The 15,160-nt window shown below is 50.9% G+C and overlaps 1 protein-coding gene across 1 annotated transcript in view; it reads right to left on the bottom strand.

The window, feature by feature from the left end:
• Window positions 1-484, bottom strand: part of SMIM3 (small integral membrane protein 3) — a 58,105-nt gene extending 57,621 nt beyond the window's left edge. Inside the window, exon 1 of the mRNA XM_069199564.1 lies at window positions 345-484. The gene's annotated coding sequence lies outside the window, so the exon portion shown is untranslated. The remainder of the gene's footprint in view (window positions 1-344) is intronic.
• Window positions 485-15,160: the final 14,676 nt, after the last annotated feature.

The raw sequence follows: 15,160 nt of genomic DNA, 5'->3' as shown, positions 1-15,160 counted from the left end.
GGGACGAGGAGAGGGGTAGCGGGAAGTAGCAGTGGAAATGTGGAGAATGAGCTAAAAAGAAACATTCACATCCCTCAAGCAATGTGCTTCAGCCCCCCCCCCCCCCAAACGATATGGCTAGAAGGCTATATTTATTTATTTATTTAATGCGTTTTTATATAGCGCGGACTTTACCCGAAGGTGTCAGAGCGCTTCACAATAGGCAAAGTAAAGATACAAGAGGAGAAGAATTACAAGTGATATAGAAGGCTATATAAATGTATCAATAGAATACACCACCAACGCTCAACACAGGCATCCTGTTAGACTGTCAAGAAGGGAAGGTTTAATAAACCCATAAATACCTGTAATAATTCCAGGCGCAGGTGAGGCTCAGCAGTGGCCCATGGCTGGCAGAGGTGGCTCCTCAGAGAGAGAACGGCACGTGGCAGAGGGCTACCTACGACTGCATGCCAGGCGCGCGGCACGGTGGAATCCCGGCTTCCCGAGGCGCTGCCCCGGCGCGCGCAGCCCCGAGGTCCCTCCACCTCGCAGACACCGAGTCAGAGAGAGCTCACTCTCAGGCCGGGTCTTCCCTCACACTGCCAATTTACGTTTCCACAATCCCCGAGGGGAGGAGAAAGTTCCGAGCTGCTGTCTGCGGCAGCACAAGGGCTCTCTTTGTCTGCCGCCGCCGCGCTGGAGGCCGCCTAGCGTACAGAGGCGCGCAGCAGCCCCCGAGGCAGCGGGCGCGCACGTGTGCAGGCGGACTATCACCGCAGAGCACCCGGGCAGCCTGGGCCACACCAGGGCCTCCCGTCCCATGCAGAAGCAGACTTTGCACACCGCAGGGCGAGGCTGCCAGCTCTGCTGACTCGTGAAAGAGCACAGTGCGTGCCAGTACTGAGCCGTGGACCGAGATAAGGGGCACCCAGTACAACATGTGACGTATCCAACAAAATGTGCGCTACATTCGCCCTGAAGCAACAAGTGAGCAAATCTAGGTGGATTTTTTGCTAGTAGCAGGTTCTGGAGTAGGAACAAAATACTCTCTGGGAATCCATATATGTGGGGGGTCAAGGAGTAGCAGAGGACATAGGTGGCAACAGAAGGGGCAGAGTCATGAAAAGCGAAATCCGACAGACACGGTCAGGGCCGGGTTTAACCCTGGTGGTGCCCAGTGCGACAATCATTTTTTGCGCCCCCCTGACCTACCACCTGGCAAAAGTGGTCCTCAACTCTCCATGCCACTCTCTCACATAGGATTCATTTGTGTTAAAGCGTAAGTAAAGCACGACAGGCAAATCAACCATCTGGGCTACTGTATAGCTACTTTATAGTGGATCAAAACTACCATTAGACAAAACTCATGTCTCTTTCTAACAGGAGATATCTTAATATTTTTTAATGCTGCCTGAACATGCTGTCTTAACATTTCAAATGCTGCTTGAAAGCTGGACGCACAATGAACTCTGCAGCAGGTGTTTTCAGATCGAACGATACTGCTCAACAGTCTCCCCTCCCCTCTCAGAACAGTGCCCCCTCCTAGGTCAGCGCCCAGTGCGGCCGCACCAGCCACCCCCCACTGCCCATCAAAGCCGGGCCTAGACATGGTAAACATTCACTTAAAAAAATATACAGGAAACAAATTGGCAACAAGGATAGATGTGACAGTAAATCTGTTCTTCTTAATTAATTGGTCACAAAGAGGCTGCATATTAAATATATTCTAGGCTAAGGCGTCTTCTGCAGAGATCTTTGTGTGCCTAGCAAATTTCAGGGCATAATAAGAAAGGTAAAATAACTCTGTTGGTTAATGCACTTGCTGGAAAGATTGTTTTGTCTAGTCTCAGTTTTGACTTATAAAGTAGCACCTAGGGTTAATATTACGGTGAACAGATGTCACCGATTTTCAGCAGCTGTTCTGACATATTTCAGTAAAATTTTTCATGTCCTGGTTTTCTAGAAGTAGAAAACCAAGGTGGGCACGTTTTTATATGTTCCAAAGCAGGACTAGTTAGCAGTTGTTCTCAGAAAGCAACTTAATTAACAGGTGTGCTAGAGGGTTTAAAAATTGCACTTTATTTATTTTGTCAGTGCTCTGTCTGTTTTTCTAGGTTCATGCATGCTGTCATTCTGTACCCCTTGGCTGATAGAAATTGTAGTCCTTTTTCTATTTTAGTGAAATGTCCCAGTCATTGTTAGGTCATAGCAAGCGCTGCTTTTCAACATGTTGTAATCTATTCTGTGGGCTTTAACCATGCCCCTTTTCACGGCCATCACTTTTATTCGTTCCTGGTCCTGCCTTTCAAAACTCCTTTGATATATTTGGTAAATGCTTTACATTTGTCCTGCCTTCAGGCTGTTTTGGTACCGTTTTAGAGATTGACCCTGTTACATGGATTATTGCACGATCGGCCATGTACCGTGGTGTGGCGCACAATTTTTTTTTCCCTCACCACTTCATGCTCATGGTGGTATGTTGTTTCTTCCTCTTCCTTGTTTTCGGGCATCGTGGTGTTTCTTTGCGATGTCTGCGAGTTCTTTTCTATTTTATTTTGTACTTATACGTAGTGCAAACTCGACACAAAGGTATTGGAGTGCTTTATTATTTTTTGGGCAGTTTTATATAGTACAAACTAAATACAAAGATATTAGAGTGCTTAACATGAGCACCAGTTACATTACACAAGAACACATTCATTTTTGGTAGCAAGGAGAGATTAAGTGATTTGCCCAGAATCACAGGATGTTGAGCCGGCGCCAAGACTCAAACTGTGGTCGCCAGCTTCAAAGTCGTCAACTCGGGTCGTCAACGCCACATCTTCTCCCTTAGGGTTCCTTGTCTGGTGCGTGTTGGGGCAGTCTGGGAAGTTCTCTTGGTCGTTCTCGGCGAGGCCGGTGGTTCCTTCTGCTTCTCACTGCTCAGCACTTGATGGAAAGTGGGGAGTTTGTTAAAAGAAACCATAGAGCGTGACCTGTGGGTGAGGGGAACTTGAGTCAGTACAAAGATATTAGATGTACACAGTGTGCACGTGTAAATTTTCTGCACCAGATGCACTTTAGAGAATATGGCATAAGGACAGAGGTGCCCACCTTGGACCTAAGGAACTGGGTTCAAATCTTGGCGTTCCCTCCACATCCTGTGATTCTAGGCAAATCGCTAAATATCCCGGGCTTAAAACAAAACTCCAGTGATTTCAGTTGAGTTTGTGCTATATAAAATTGCAAAAACAAAAACTGTCCGCCTACACACGTTTGGTCACACTTAACCTGTCAGTTGTTTTATACTGACATTTCTTCTGCTTATGATCTGAATTAAAGGATTCATTTTGCTGTTGGACATTTAATGGAGCAGTGCGCATGATCTACGAGTATGTAAAATATGTGTCAGTTTTATGTTTGATTTTATGGCTCTTGTGAAATTCTAAACCGTTTACTTTCTAGTGGCCTCCCTACATTGTGAATTATTTATCTCACTGCATTTTAAGGCTCCTAAGTGAGCATTTTTGATGTTGAAGGGCTCCACAAAATGCTGCACTTTAACTTGTATTCCCCCACAACCCGCACACGTCCTGTTTCTCCTCCACGCCCCCATCTTGTTTCTTCTCCCCCCCCCAACCCTGTCTCTGTTTGTTTTCCTCCACCCAACTGACGGAAAGAAAAAAAGCGATATGAAGCAGCCAATGGTGGCTGCTTCATAACGCTTTTTTATTTAACCGTTCCATTTCCCCCCGTTTCCCCACCGCCACCCGATTGCACACCCAATAGCTCGATCTCTGCTGCTGTCGAGACATCTCCTCTGCATGTACCCTCGACCTCGTGGCATCACATTGCAGGGTCTGTCACATGATCTTGCTTCTGGTGCTGCTGGGAATGGATGCGCCTTTTACTTGAAGTTTTGAATGCAATTTTTTCAGTTTTCATTTAAAATAAATTATATTTCACCATAAGGCTCATGGTCACACCCCCACTTGCCTTTACAGTGCTCCTTCGATGTACATATTAAGCGTAAATCTTTGTGACCTATACCATTATCCCAATTAGTTCCTTGGAGATTGCAAAAACTACAACTCCTAGAATCCATGGTTTGTTAAATAAAAATCTAAGAGGGAGAATGGTGTCCTTGAAGGCATGGAATTATCTGGTTACTTTAATTTGGGAAGTATAGGGGGTGTGGATCAAATCTCTTTGTATACTATAGCTAATATAAAAAGGCAACAAAAAGTAAACCCGATCTGCCACTGCTCAAAACCCTGTACTCGTTTCAGCGATCAGATCGTTTCACAGTGCCCAAAAGTGCTCTTATAAATTAAGCTTGTCAACCTGAAAATAGACCGCAGGATTGGCTTTGCTTCGGTTAAAAAGCATCTGAGAAGGCAATAAAAATCTCAGTAAGAACGTTTTTCTTTGTACAGGTGCGGAAAATAATGTTTCTGCCTTCATGCACCATTTCCCTGTGACTAAAGACTATCAGACCCTGTGAACGGGGCAGACAGTATACTGGCAAATGAGACAATTCATCCATTCATGAAGCATTATGATGTGCTGCTTGGGGTCTCGTTTAAAGCCCTAGTTTAGGCCAGGCACCTATAACAGAGCTGCACAAACACTGGGCATGAAGGAAACAGATGATAAATGGCTTTGAATGGGAGGGTTGGGTGGAATATATGCTTGCTGATGGCACGCTTAGTTCTCTTGACAGGTGGAAAGAAACAAAGCCTGATCTGTATGCACACCCATGTCTGGCAAGAAATCATGAAAACCTTTGGACTAACAGAGAACACTGTATACAGCCGGCCGCAGATCCAGTACTTCACAATTTTAGACCCAAAGTGTTGCAGCAGTAAATGTCTGTGTAAAGAGTGTGTGCTAGGCATAGAAAACAGTAGGCGATTTTAATTGATTTTATATAGCATTCTGTACCACCAGCAAGGCGCTGAAGCACTTTGTGAATGCACAGCAAGCTACCATGGCAGGTGATTATTTTGTTAATTTTTCCAGCTGCCTAAGCTTGAACTTTCTGGGGCACACGCATGACTTTTTATAATGCTATTAAAATAACTTAGGTAACTAGATAACGTATGTTGTTTTTCTAAGTCAGCTGCACAGATGGGAGGAGGGCAGTCGTTAAGCTACATGGGTTTGTAGGTGCGGTTTGACAGTGCAACTGTCGCTTGACCTTTTAATATACATCAATATTATTCTACAGTTATTTGCTTCCATACAAATACCTTTCTATCCCCACGCCATTTACCTGTAATGCTTCACATTACCATACCCCATTCATTTAAAGCCAGGCCTATTGGCATCACCAATGCTTATTAACCTTCTAAGCCCAAAAGGCTGTTTACTGTGGCTTTCTCCTACCGCAAAGGATGCTTCTGTTGAGTGGAGATGAGTGTGTGTGGGAGGGGTGAGGGGATCGGAATGGAATGGAAGTGGGGTCTGAATGGGGCAAAGGGTGGAGTCAAGACTTTCAGGTCCACAGTGCCAAAGTAAAGTCACACCTGGGGCTGGGTTTTCTGTTTTATTTTTAAGATACATCTGCGGGTTCGAAATCCCATGGGAAACAGACCATTCAAACACTCAAATTCCGTGTTCAGACACATATATATCATGTCACCCATTGGTAAAATATAAACTACCTATCCCTCTCTATCTTCCTTTTTATCTATTATGTGCAGCTCTCACCCCTATCTATTCACCATGCCACATAATTCCACCACACAAATACACTCCACACCACACAATTCCTCCCCTCACAATTCCATAACTAACGATTCCAATACAACCCATAGAATTCCACTCCACAACACATACATCCACTCCACTCCAAAACAAAGCACATGGGTAAAAACATTGCCATTTACAACGCCAATATGTTGTAAATGCACCGCACCGCACCGACCCCCTCAGACCAAGCCCGCAACCTCGGCTTCATCTTGGACCCTCTTCTCACCATGACCAAGCAAGTCAACGCCGTGTCCTCCTCCTGCTTCCTCACCCTCCGCATGCTCCGCAAGATCTTCCGCTGGATCCCCGCCGACACCAGAAAAACCGTGACCCACGCCCTCGTCACGAGCCGCCTGGACTACGGCAACACCCTCTACGCCGGGACCACAGCCAAACTCCAAAATCGCCTACAACGCATTCAAAACGCCTCGGCCCGCCTCATCCTCGACGTACCCCGCAGCAGCCACATCTCCGCACACCTGAGACACCTGCATTGGCTCCCAGTCAGCAAAAGGATCACCTTCCGACTTCTCACCCACGCACACAAAGCCCTCCACGACAAGGGACCGGAATACCTCAACAGACGCCTCAACTTCTACATCCCCACCCGCCCCCTCCGCTCCTCTGGCCTCGCACTCGCCGCCGTCCCTCGCATCCGACGCTCCACGGCGGGTGGGAGATCTTTCTCCTTCCTGGCGGCCAAGACCTGGAACTCCCTCCCCACCAGCCTCAGGACCACCCAGGACCACTCCGCTTTCCGAGACTCCTAAAGACCTGGCTGTTCGAGCAGCGATAACCACCCCCTTTGTCCCTAGCGCCTTGAGACCCGCACGGGTGAGTAGCGCGCTTTATAAATGCTAATGATTTGATTTGAATATGTGAGATCTATTGAATTGCAAATGATATTTTATTTATATCCGGTCACCCTAGTTAATGTGTCCACTGCAAAGTACATCGTGCAACATGCAGATTTGTAATTTATGTAGATAGGTAAGTGGGTTTTCACACAGATTTTTTGTTACTCCCAGTTCACAGGTTGCAATCCTTCCAATTTTAATAACACACAATCAATCCTAACATCATACAGTGTGCTATTAAGCTCCATCGAGGCGCTGCATGCAAAGTGCAAGTCATGGGTTTATATCCTAATTGTTTTACTCAATCTGTTATTGTTCTAAGTTTGCAAAGAAGGATTCTTTTGGGTAGTAACAAAGGACCTGATTTAGATCTTGGCGAAGGCAAATGCTCAATCACAAACATGATGGATATCCCGTCTGCCGTATTATGATCTCCATAGCATATAATGGGATCGTAATACAGTGGACGGGATATCCGTCATGTTTGTGACGTAGTATTCCTGTCTGCCAAGATATAAATCAGGCCCAAAGTCTTGTTAGTACAGATAAACCCCACCTTTGCATTATGTGTTAAATCCCAACTTTATGTTTCTCCTGACCAAGCACTCAACATATTGGCCCTCATTACAACCCTGGCGGTAAATGCCGCTTACCGACGTGCAGAAGACTGCCAACATATCGCTGCGGCTGCGGAATTCCGCTACAGCTGTTACGACCCACAGCTCGGAATCCTCCATAATACAGACACCCACACAAGTCCACCACACCAAAGGTCAGTGATAAACTGGCGATAACAAAACCTCCACCGTCACGCCAACAGGAATATGCCCACACTATCACGACCCACGAATCAACGCAGCGGTCTTTCAACCGCGGTAATCCATTGGCGGTACACACCGCCGTGCTCAAAATACACACACACTTACAAAACACAACTACATTGGACAATTCGAAATACACACACTTGATACACACACCACACCCACACACTCACAACACTATAAAACATACAGCCACATTACCCACAAACCCTCACTACCAGAAATTTGAAAGCAGGCCAGAGAGAGACACTACCTAAAACAACACCAGCATCCACAGACACATAACACCATCACTTACACAACATCCGCGCACCTCAAACAACACACACCAACACATCCCCTCACACATCACAACACACACCACCTCACACATCACCCACACCACATCATGGCACCTCAACGACACCCCAGGTTCTCTGAGGAGGAGCTCAGGGTCATGGTGGAGGAAATCGTCCGGGTAGAGCCACAGCTATTCGGATCACAGGTGGACTCTGGTAAGGCAAATGTTTAGTACCATATCCCCCACCCCACCTGCATGCCATCATATACCCACACCCTCACCCCCATCACTCCAACATCTCACATATGCCCCAATATCACAACCCAGCCATCCCAATACCAAGCCCTGCATGCAACACCAAAGCATGGACACCCATCACCAAAGCATGTCCACAAGAGATACCCACACAGACCCCAAACCAACTATCACACAAGGACCAAGCCAAGAATGCAAGCACTGGAGTACAGGGCCACTCACACATTGCACACAATGGCACACACATGTGCAATAATCATGCCTTTACACCCCTACAGGAGCCCTACCCAACGTCACTGGACAGGAGGTGCCAGACATAGCCAGTCCCCCCACAGAAGAGACCCACAGTGATGACAGCAGCTCTGCACAACTGGATCAAGATGACCAGCCCGGCCCATCAGGGACCTCGGGACAGTTGGTTCCCCTGACACAGTCACAAACCACCACCGAACCTCCCCCGCAGGAAACACCAGCACAGCACCCACCCAGCGGGCCCATCCCTCTGTCCCAGGACACGTCAATCAGCAGTGTGTCCACCACTACAGGGAACCCAAGCAATCCCACTAACACAGGACGATCAGGGACCTGGGGGCAGTGGGCACACGGTTCAGGGGACAGAGGCACAGGACAACAGGGAAGACTGCTGTGTGACAGGGAGAGGACAGGCCCAGGGAGCCCACTCTCCACAAGGCACTCTCCAACTTCATGGGAGCTTACCATCATTCCCAGGAGGCGATGGCAACGGTACTGGCCAAGTTTCAGGAGACCCAGCAGCTGCAGGAGGACACTACCTGGGGATCAGGGAGGACTTGAAGTCCATTAACAACACCCTGGTCACCATTGCAGGGGTGCTGGCAGACCTTGTCAACACCAGGAGGCACAACAAGGGGCCCCTGACACTGGCCTGGATGTTGAACAGCCCTCCACCTCCGTTCGGTGCTAGTGGACAGGAGGCACCACCACAGGAACACGACACCAGCACCCCACCCCCTGCAGATGGAGAGCCACCCCGCAAACAGTCCCTGAGATCTAGGAATAAGACAGAGAACATTGCCAAGACCCCCGCCAGGAAATGAGACCCCCCCTGAATGTCACCCTTCTGTCCCACTATGTCACCCTGTCCATCCTTAAACTGACATTGCTCCACCTCCTATGCCCCTTTGGACAATGCACCTGTGAAACAAATAGACTGGACTCTGCCATGGACATTCCTCCACCATCACCCCAGCCCATTTCACAATCCCCTCCACTTATTAGCACAGAAATAAACACACTTCAATCACAAAACAATCTGGAGTGAGTCTGTGCTTTCACAAACGTGTAATTGCAATAACCATGGAATATAGCAATGTCAATTTACTTGTGCACATACCAACACAGCTGCAGGCTTGGAGGAAATATAGCAGAGGGCACAAAGTTGGATCCGCATCTGTGAATTGAAAAGGCAAAGTGACAAGTCAGGGTCCATACACTGGATGAAAGTGACAGACATATGATAGGTCTAACAATTGTATGAGATGTAGGAGGCAGTGATGTCTTCTTACCTGTGTCTCATTGGAGGTATTGCTGGATCACATTGTTTCTGTTGTCGATATCCTCTTCTTCTGCCTCCTCTTCTTCACTGTCCACAGGCTCCACAGCTGCCACAAGACCACCAGATGGCCCATTCTCCTGCAGAAAAGGCACCTGCCGTCGCAAAGCCAGGTTGTGCAGCATACAGCAGGCCACGATTATCTGGCACACCTTCTTTGGTGAGTAGTAGAGGGAACCACCTGTCATATGGAGGCTCTGAAAATCTGGCCTTCAGGAGGCCAAAGGTTCATTCGATCACCCTCCTAGTTCACCCATGTGCCTCATTGTAGCGTTCCTCTGCCCTTGTCCTGGGATTCCTCTCTGGGGTCAGTAGCCATGACAGGTTGGGGTAACCAGAGTCACCTGCAAATATCGAGGGACAACTGTTAGACACACACTAACCCTTAGGGACAACCCCATACCCAGACACCTATTCACGCTGTATTGGGTCCTTGGCCTCACCTATTAGCCACACACGGTGCCTCTGGAGTTGCCCCATCACATAAGGGATGCTGCTATTCCTCAAAATGTAGGCATCATGCACTGAGCCAGGAAACTTGGCATTCACATGGAAGATGTACTGGTCTGCCAAACACACCATCTGCACATTCATAAAAGGGTAGCTCTTCTGGTTTCTGTACACCTGTTCACTCCTGTGGGGGGGGTACCAATGCCACATGTGTCCCATCAATGGCACCAACGATGTTGGGGATATGTCCCAGGGCATAGAAGTCACCTTTCACCGTAGGCAAATCCTCCACCTGAGGGAACACGATGTAGCTGCGCATGTGTTTCAGCAGGGCAGACAACACTCTGGACAACATGTTAGAGAACATTGGCTGGGACATCCCTGATGCAATGGCCACTGTTGTTTGAAAGGAACCACTTGCCAGGAAATGGAGTACTGACAGGACCTGCACTAGAGGGGGGATACCTGTGGGATGGCAGATAACTGACATCAGGTCTGGCTCCAACTGGGCACACAGTTCCTGGATTGTTGCATGGTCAAGTCTGTATGTGACTATTATGTGTCTCTCTTACATTGTCGATAGGTCCAACAGCGGTCTGTACACCGGAGGATGCCTCCATCTCATCACCTGCCCCAGCAGACATGCCCTATGGAGGAGAACAGCGAGCAGACAGTCAGCCAACACTGATGTATCCCAAAATGTCATTTGCACAAATTTATAATTCCGCAATATGCCTGTAACTGTGAGTATTCCAGGCCTACATAGGTGTGACGCTGTTATTATTAATGCTATGTGGCCCCCTGAAATGGCGGCTGCCTGACCTGTAAGGTGGGACAAGGGGATATGAGGTAACTGCGCTGGCGTTGTACACCATCGCAGTGGGCGGTCGAAGACCGCAGCGCAATTCTGCATTGGTTAACATTGGGCCCTACAGGTCTGAGGAGCCAATGACGATGTATGCCGGCAGTGACGGTACGCACCGCCGCGGACGTGACTGCCATTTTCTGTCCACTCACTTGTTACCTGACCTTCAACAGGAGAGGACGTACACTGCAAGTGCTGCTGTGACCTGAGTCTGGAAGCGACGATGGCTCCTGTGTCTGGGAAAAGGGCCCCTGCCTTTACTTCGGAGGAGTTGGAGAAACTAGTGGATTGGGTCCTCCCCCAGTACATGCAACTGTACGGTCCTCCAGACAAACAGGTGAGTACACTATGAGCATGCTGCATGGGCAGTGCCTGTTTTGAGTGGTGTGGATGGAAGATACATGGGGGGGGCTGAGGCCTGCAAGTGAGGATGGTGAGTGTATGTGCGTCAGGGCAAGGGTGGGAACGGGGGGCAAGGAGTATGACAGTCCAGACGGGTAAGTAATGTCCTTTCCCCCTTACCATTCCTCTAGGTCAGCGCCCACCAGAAGAAGGGTATTTGGCGTGCCATCACCAAGGACGTCCGGACCCTGGGGGTCCACCACAGACGGAGCATCCACTGCTGTAAAAGATGGGAGGACCTGCGCCGCTGGAGCAAGAAGATGGCGGAGGCCCAGCTGGGGATGGCCTCCCAACGTGGGAGGGGTGCCCGTCGCACCATGACCCCCCTGATGTTCCGGATCCTGGCGGTGGCGTATCCGGAGTTGGATGGGCGCTTGAGGGCATCACAGCAGCCACAAGGGGGTGAGTACACTCTCATTCAGCTGACTTTGTGTGCATTACGAGGTGTCTGGGTGGGTGAGGTGGGCAGTGGGTTCCCCTAGGCCAGGGCGATCTTGGTAGGCAAGGTCCCTTGTGAGGCAGGCTATGTGGCACCCCAACCCCACTAGTGGTTAGAGCAATCTACACCTAGTCAGGCTCCTGTGACTTCCAGGTGTGCAGCAATTGGGCTTAGGCCTCGTTCCCCATGGGCATGTGATTAATCTAGGAACTATAAGTGCATGGCGTAGTGCAGAGGGCTGCTCACTGTCTGTTGTGTCCGCCAACGGTAGTGGTGTTGCATGCACTGAACATGTATTTCTTCTTTCTTCCCCCCCCCCCTTTTTGTGGTCTCCCTGTTCTTGTGTGCAATAGCATCATCAGGTGGAGGAGCATTGGCACTGGAGCAGGAGGGAGCTGCATCCCACTTGGCCCTGGAGGGTGAAGCAACGGAGTCTGAAGCCACCAGTGGGACGGAGGGTGAGGGGAGCTCCACGGCGGGGACAGGAGCAGAGACCAGTGACAGCAACAGCGACTCCTCCTCTGATGGGAGCTCTCTTGTGGGATCAACAGGTACAGCCGCAACCCCCCTACCAGCACCGCCCTCCCAGCAGCCCCTCAGCATGTGTCCCGTGCCCGCTCACCCAGGAGGGTGGGCATCTCCTTCACCCCAGGCACCTCAGGCCATGCCCCAGTCAGCCCTGCTTCCTTCAGTGAGGAGGCTATTGACCTCCTGAGATCCCTCACTGTTGGGCATTCTACCATTCTGAATGCCATCCAGGGTGTTGAGAGGCATTTGCAACAAACAAATGCATACCTGGAGGGAATTCATTCTGGCCAGGCAGCCCAACAGACAGCATTTCAGGCTCTGACCTCAGCACTGATGGCAGCCATTGTCCCTGTGTCCAGCCTCCCCCCTCCAACGTCCTTCACCCAGACCCAGTCCCCTGTACCTCAGCCTATCCCAAGCACACCATCCGGACAGCATGCACACACATCAACACACAAGAGTGGCTCATGCAAACATAAGCACCACACATCCCACAGGCACTCACACAGGCATCATACCCATGCACACATACCAACATCCACTTCCTCCACTGTGTCCCCCTCCTCCACATCTCCCTCCTCCCTCCCAGTCTCATCTCCACTCACACCTGCATGCACTACATCCTCAGCCACTACCTCCATCACCAGCACGCCCATCACCACACACCGCTTACGTGCACTCACCACCACCACTACCATTCACACATCCCCAGTGTCCTCTCCCCGTATGTCAGTGAGCCCTCCTCCCAAAGTACACAAACACAGGCACACACCCACCCAACAGCCATTCACCTCGCAACAGCCTCCAGCCCATGCACCTTCACCCAAATTCAGCAGACGTACATCTCCTACAACCACTACCTCTTCCTCCACTCACAAACCCCCTCCATCTACCCGTCCCAGTGTGTCTAAAAAACGTTTCCTGGCTAACATTGACCTCTTCCCTACACCTCCCCCCCCGTCCTTCCCCTAGGGCCAGGCTTTCCAGGTCCCAGCCCAGCACCTCAGCCACCACATCCCCAGGCACAGTGGTGCCAGCAACTGCGGGGTCATGGAGCGCGTCAACCATCAGGGCTGCCAGTGTGCCACGGAGCGAGGGCAAGGACATTCCGCCACCTGCCAAGGTTAAAATGGTGCCCACATCCCAGAGGGAGAAGCCGAAAACACCTGCCACCAAGGAGTCAGCGAAACCGAAAGGGGATAGTGGCAAGAGAACTGCGCACCATCAAAGGTGGGGAAAGGCCAAAAACTAAAGGACAGGCCAGGAGAGGGCATGGTGGCACCGACTGAGGGACCAGTGTCACACCTTCTGCCCACATCCATGCCACGGCAGCGAACACCGCCACCTGCACCGCCACCTGCATGGCCTTCGGCACGTCTACAGCCCCTGCAACAGTCCCCAGCCTCTTCCCTGGTGGGCAGCCGTCCAAGGCTGCAGGAGACATCCAGCTTTCTCCCTCAGCAGGTGCTGACGCATGCCATGCCGCCACAGACCCCGCTGCTAGCACCGCCGCCACAGACACCGCAACCAGCACCGCCGCCACAGACCTTGCAACCAGCATCGCCGCCACAGACCCCGCCACCAGCACCGCCACCACAGATCCCGCAGCCAGCACCGCCGCCACAGACACCACAGCCAGCACCGCCACGACGGACCCCGCAGCCAGCACCCCCACGACTGACACCGCCGCAAGCACCGCCACGACTGACACCGCCACCAGCGGCCCTGCGACGTCCTCGGACAGTGGCACCACCGTAGACATGCCTACCATCCCCAGTTGTCAGTCGTCCGAGGCTGGTGTTGAGTTCCAGGACCCTGGGCAGCTTCCATGAAGCATTACTGTCATCACAGTTGTCACCTGCAGGTGGAATGCGAAGCCGCAGCAGTGTGGGATATGTCGCAGCCTCCATGTCGTATCATGCTACCTGTACCTCGGCAAGCTCTTGGCACACACACCCGGGTGAGGGAATTGTGCCGGCGACACTGCACGTGGAGCACTCTGGGCACAAAGCCCCCGCCAGAACCAGTGGAGAGATACATCCACTACCTCAGTCCTTGGCAGCATGAAGCACTCTGGGCACAAAGCCCCCTCCAGAACCAGTGGACTATCACATCCACTACCTCAGTCCTTGCCAGGATGAAGCACTCTGGGCACCAAGCCCCATCCAGAACCAGTGGAGCGATACATCCACTACCTCAGTCCTTGGCAGGATGAAGCACTCTGGGCACAAATCCCCCTCTAGAACCACTGGACCATCACATCCACTACCTCAGTCCTTGGCAGGATAAAGCACTCTGGGCACCAAGCCCCCTCCAGAACCAGTGGAGAGATACATCCACTACCTCAGTCCTTGGCAGGATGAAGCACTCTGGGCACAAAGCCCCCTCCAGAACCAGTGGACTATCACATCCACTACCTCAGTCCTTGGCAGGATGAAGCACTCTGGGCACCAAGCCCCCTCCAGAACCAGTGGAGAGATACATCCACTACCTCAGTCCTTGGCAGGATGAAGCACTCTGGGCACAAAGCCCCCTCCAGAACCAGTGGACTATAACATCCACTACCTCAGTCCTTACCAGGATGAAGCACTCTGGGAACCAAGCCCCCTCCAGAACCAGTGGAGAGATACATCCACTACCTCAGTCCTTGGCAGGATGAAGCACTCTGGGCACAAAGCCCCCTCCAGAACCATTGGACTATCACATCCACTACCTCAGTCCTTGGCGGGATGAAGCACTCTGGGCACCAAGCCCCCTCCAGAACCAGTGGACTATCACATCCACTACCTCAGTCCTTGCCAGGATGAAGCACTCTGGGCACCAAGCTCCCTCCAGAACCAGTGGAGAGATACATCCACTACCTCAGTCCTTGGCAGGATGAAGCACTCTGGGCACAAAGCCCCCTCCAGAACCAGTGGACTATCACATCCACTACTTCAGTCCTTGTCAGGATGAAG

The sequence above is a fragment of the Pleurodeles waltl genome, chromosome 7 (assembly GCF_031143425.1).
Source record: "Pleurodeles waltl isolate 20211129_DDA chromosome 7, aPleWal1.hap1.20221129, whole genome shotgun sequence".
Taxonomy (NCBI): Eukaryota; Metazoa; Chordata; class Amphibia; order Caudata; family Salamandridae; genus Pleurodeles; species Pleurodeles waltl.
The sequence above is the reverse complement of the archived record's forward strand: the minus strand, read 5'-3'. Positions and strand labels throughout refer to the sequence as shown.